The sequence below is a fragment of the Sinocyclocheilus anshuiensis genome, unplaced genomic scaffold, assembly GCF_001515605.1.
Source record: "Sinocyclocheilus anshuiensis isolate Anshui unplaced genomic scaffold, SAMN03320099.WGS_v1.1 scaffold1328, whole genome shotgun sequence".
NCBI lineage: Eukaryota > Metazoa > Chordata > Actinopteri > Cypriniformes > Cyprinidae > Sinocyclocheilus > Sinocyclocheilus anshuiensis.
In genome coordinates this window covers 1,068,896-1,074,108 of record NW_015548192.1, presented here as the reverse complement: position 1 = coordinate 1,074,108, position 5,213 = coordinate 1,068,896, and the positions used below count along the sequence as shown (strand labels likewise).

Below are 5,213 nucleotides of genomic sequence, written 5' to 3'. Positions count from 1 at the left end.
GAAACAGGCCATTGCTGTGACGGAAGAGTCTCTGCTGCATCCGGCCCCACTCCTCACGCTGATTAGTTTAGTTTTCACGCCGCAGGGCCACATCCCAGCTCCTTATTGCAGAAGCAGCTCAGCAGGATGACCAGAAAAAACACAGCTTCACCAGATCCTTGCGGAAAGAACGAAAACTAGGCAAATGGATGCGAAGAACAGGTGAGTGGGTGGAACGAGTGATTGATTTCGTCCGTCCAGTTTGCACAGACCTGAAAGGTAAATAAGTCCTTTTCTCCACTGATGTCTAATGAACTACGGTGCCTGCAATCAATTCTTCAATTACAAGTCTCGCTAATATGTAAGACTCCGAGCACATCATTTAGTTTGAAGTGTTCATTAAAGGCAAAGGATGAATGGATACGTTTTAACGACAGCGCCTTCAGCCAGTATTATTTATTTCTCTCTAAAAGCACTTTTGAGTCCATAAAATACAAACATAGAAAATGTCTTATCTGGAAAATGTCAGAATGTTCCTTCAGATATCAATATTTTGGGTTCTTTTAAAGATATATGCAACTTTTCAAAAGTTTGGGGTCTGTAATTTATGTTTATTTTTTTAAATGATTTTTAATTAATAATTTGCAGCACGGGCATATTAAAAAGTGACATTTATAATGCTACAAAAGATTTATTTTTCAAATAAACTTTCCCTTCATATTTCTATTGGAAATTCTGCTTTATTATTGCAGGAATAAATTGCATTTTAAAATATATTAAATAGAAAACAGTTATCTTAAATTGTAATAATATTTCACAATATTGGGGTATTTGTAATCAAATAAATGCAGTATTGGTGGGCATAAGAGACTAATTAAAAAATAAATAAATTAAAAAAATCTTACCAACCCCAAACTTTTGAATGATATGCATACTTTTCCCTGCCAATATTTACTCGCCCTTATGTCATTTCAAACCCATGTGATGTTATTTTTTTCCATTTTCCATCTTCGCATATATTTGCTATTCAATATTATGACTGTCAAGTTATAAAATTAACAAAAATCTTCATACATGCATCATAAAACTTGTCCATACAACTCCACATCAATCTTCTGAAGCCATACAATAGCTTTGCATGAGATAGATTAAATTTTGGTCTGTATTAAAGAGAGAGTTCACCTGAAAAAAAAAACTTTAAAATGAATTCTGTCGTTTATTCACCCTTGTTACAAACCAAAGCATGTTGGTAACCGAAGAGTTGATGGTAGCCATTGACTTGCATAGTATGTTTCCATATCTCCTTTTGTGCTCAACAGAAGAAAGAAACAGAGTAACTGATGACAGAATTTTCATTTTTGGGTGAACTATCCCTTTAAGAGCGAATGTCTGTCACACTCCTATTCAGATTCAATATTCAGAATTATTGTTGGCTGGAAAAACTCTAATGTATGTGAAGATTCTTCCAAATTTCCCTTTTGTGTCCCACAGAGAAAAATAACACCGGTTTGGAAGAGCATGAGGGTGAATAAAAGATGACAGATTTTTCAGTTTTGGCTGAATTAGTCCTTGTTATACGTCTGCCATGCTGCACTCTGACCGCCCTCCCACAAACTCATCATCTCACTGCCAAGACTGTAAGATTCGGATTTGGGTTTTAATAAAACTGGGATTGTTATTGGTAGTCACAGAGAAATGTTCCATTACGTTCCATTTCTACTCCTAAGTACAGGTTCTCCATCACATTTTGTGTTGCTGCTCTGAAGGAGTGTAAACTTTAATGGTGGAGGCAATAAACACACACACACACACACACACACACTGTAAGTGTGGATTATATGCAGTGGCAGCAGGAGTGTGTGCAATAATCAGTTTAATAGAGCACAAAAGCCTGAGAGAGAGCAACATCTGAACAGCGAGTTCACTTTATTTTCAGTAGAATTTGGATTCGGTGTTTGTGTGTGCCAGCAGTATTAAAGATGCTGTAAGTGATTCCAGCCATTTTGCTCATTTCTAACATACACCGCATCTCTCCAAAAACCCACCCAACCAAACAAATGTCATACAGCTACACAATGGTCATAAAAAATTAAGAAATATGCGTAATAAGTGTGCATTCTATATCTATATATATATATATATATATATATATATAGATAGATAGATAGAAACTGAAAAATGAGTGTTTACTATTGTCATTTTGCATTATTGACACACTATTTTCCTAGTTAATGCTGTTCAATTGCTTTGACACAATCTGTATTGTTAAAAGTGCTATATAAATAAAGGTGACTTGACTTGACTTAAAATGTTTTATATATTTTATTTTTAAGTTAACTTTTTTATTTATTTATTTTTTATTTTTTTGCTTCAGTTTAACTATAATAGTCTGTATCCCACAATGCAATGCATTCAACTTGATTGTACAGTTATCATCCAGAATTAGTCATTTTTGACTCATTATTTGATCAAACTGCCAGAGCTTTACATTAACACAAAATTGAAGGAAAAATATAAAATAGCCATATCTATTTTCAAGATAATAATTGGATGCCACATGCAAAGTCATGTGACAATGTACTTCTATTTAACCATCTGTTGCATTAATTAATAAATGAAGGAATATATGCTAATACTTTTTTTTTCTTTCAAACATGAATAAATTTATAACTTAATATTTCATTTAATTTGATTAATATTTTAATTTATTAAAAAGTATTACGTTTATTTATTCATTTGCGCATTTATTTATTCATTTATTTTATATATAACAAAAACTATTTTTCAAATTTTGAGTGAGTTGCATATCTGTCACCATGCATTTAAAGTGTGAAATAATGTAATGAGGGCATATATAATTAAAAGAAAGGGTCAAAGGTGATCACGCATGGTGGTTTGGAAGTAACATCACACCATAAATGTTAAATGTTTAAAAACGATCTGTCCACTTTTGTGGACATCATACATCAGAGGGTTAATTCATCACCGAATAAATCCTACTGTTTTACTTCATATTTTAAAAAAAATAGAATGAGGTATGCATGGTATAGCATGCTGTATTCAGTAAATAGTAAGCCAGGTTTCTGAACTTCCGGACACAGCTGTTATTTTTCCAAGATAAAACTACTTTAAATTGTTTCAGCTTGAGCATATCAGTGCATTTCGTTGGATTGTTCAGTCTCAAGACTGTTTGACCAACTCGTATCGATTTTACACTAGCAGTTAAGAGCGTAATATAGTGATGCATTTCATAAAACAGGATGCTGACATCCCCCTCCTGCTCATTTCCTGTTTGTCAATGATAAATTCTTGTACCATACAAAGGTTCATAATTCAAGTTTCTCTTGCCAACTCCATCTGAACGATTGTAAATAAGTCCGATTATTCACTTTGCCATGTGTGTCGACTGCATTTATCATGCTGCCTGATAAGTGACATCATAAGCAAAACACAACAGGCACTTCATATGAGTGTAAATCTGCCCATAATTGCTGGGCTCCTCGGTATTGTGTGGTTTCCATGGCAATTAAGGTTTCAGATTAGGCAATGGATTAGGTTGGGATTATCTGGGGATTACGATGGATGATCGCAGCAGTCAAAACAAGTTAATTACACTCTTCATCCATTTATTTCAATCAACTTTCATGAACATAGAAAACTCAATATTGCACTCTAGTGGAGGCATTGAAAATGACATCGAGGCAGAGTGTTTAAACCTCAACTTTATCAATTTATGCTTGTGGCCATCTGAAGGTGCGCACAGTATATTAATATTATTTTAAAGTGTCAGTATAATCCCATCAGATGTGTTCTCATTATATCCAATAAGGATCCAGACGGTATGACTCAATGCACCGCAGTATTATTATCAGGCTGCACAAAAAGATTCTTTTAAATGAGCTCATTCTCTTCAGCTTCATTTACAGCACACTTAAATGTGATTGCAAATGGCTTTGTGCTTTTTGTGATTAAAGATCAGCTGTTATGCAGATATATTAGGCCTACAGCTCACAGGAGTCGTGAACTTCAGAAATGAAACTTCAGAAAAGAATTGCATTTTCGTCTGAATCTTACAGAATTGTCAGGCTTGTTCTGATGAGTCTTTGTGACTTATACAGTGGGATTTACTGTGTTAGGCTGATTTGTAATTGGGATTTTATGACTTGCTTGTTGCTCTTTTATAATGCATGAGTCTTAATGAAGGCTGTAATTGTTGAATTTAAATATCAGCTTTTGCTTTGAAGCTTCTGCTAACATTCCTTAGATTTAGCTTCGATGGTTTGGTTTTGGAAGAATTTGAGGAGAAATGTTTGAGTTCATATTGAATTGTATTTATTTATTTATTTATTTTACTTTTTAGCTAAAAAGGATCAAAACAAATATCCCATAAAAAAAATTGAATCTACTTTCAGTCTAGGAGTAAAAACTGACATCTTTTTTGAAATTGAAAAAAAAAAAACAAAAAAAAACTTAAACCTATTTTATATCAGATAGCTGCCAAGGCAACATTCTCATTTTTATTAGTTTAGTAATGTTACTGAAATTCAAATGAAAATGGAAAATCTAAAAATAAAAACATTCAAAATATGAATAAAAACTATAGTATCTCACAGGCGTTCATATCTGTTTTAGGTAATCTATTTCTGGTCTATGAGTTAAAACTGACATCTTTTGTGAAATTTTACCTTATGAACTGGATGGGAATTATCAAGTCTTCAGTGGACTGTCATTTAAATTTTAATGATTATTGGACAAAATGCCATTAAACATGGTGTATCCTCTTAAGACCCGAGAAAAGCTTTTTAGGAAAAAAATAGTTTTTTCATGTCTTTACAATGTTTAGAGAATTAAAAAAAAATGTAAAAAATAATATTTCATTCATAAGTTATGCTATGTCCTCGGTAGAGGACATCGGGACTCAATTTTTTAAAAAAATAAAAAGACATGAATGAACATGCATAGGCAAAAACAATAGATTTTTTAAATCACCAATACATTTTTAGTTTTCAGGATTTTGTTTTTTACCAAACTTTGTATAAAGATGATTCTCAACTATGTTATAACAGAATGATTTGATATACCATTTTTCTTTCTGCAAAATGTGTGTAAAATGGCCATAAACGGGTTTTCTCATTATATACAATGTATCTATCAACTAAATCTAATTTGCATATTAATGTGTTTTTGGGGCAACATGTAATGAAAAAAGAAGTGTGATAATGGGGGTAATATTT

At 32.6% G+C, this 5,213-nt stretch overlaps 1 protein-coding gene across 2 annotated transcripts in view; it reads left to right on the top strand.

Moving 5' to 3' along the window:
* Positions 1 to 236: 236 nt before the first annotated feature.
* LOC107653122 (serine/threonine-protein kinase H1) overlaps positions 237 to 5,213 on the top strand; it is a 14,579-nt gene continuing 9,602 nt past the window's right edge. Inside the window, exon 1 of one of the 2 annotated variants that reach the window (XM_016439759.1) lies at positions 237 to 258. The gene's annotated coding sequence lies outside the window, so the exon portion shown is untranslated. Of the gene's footprint in view, positions 259 to 1,505; positions 1,617 to 5,213 lie in introns of those variants that run through there. The other variant, XM_016439757.1, reaches the window with a different exon arrangement.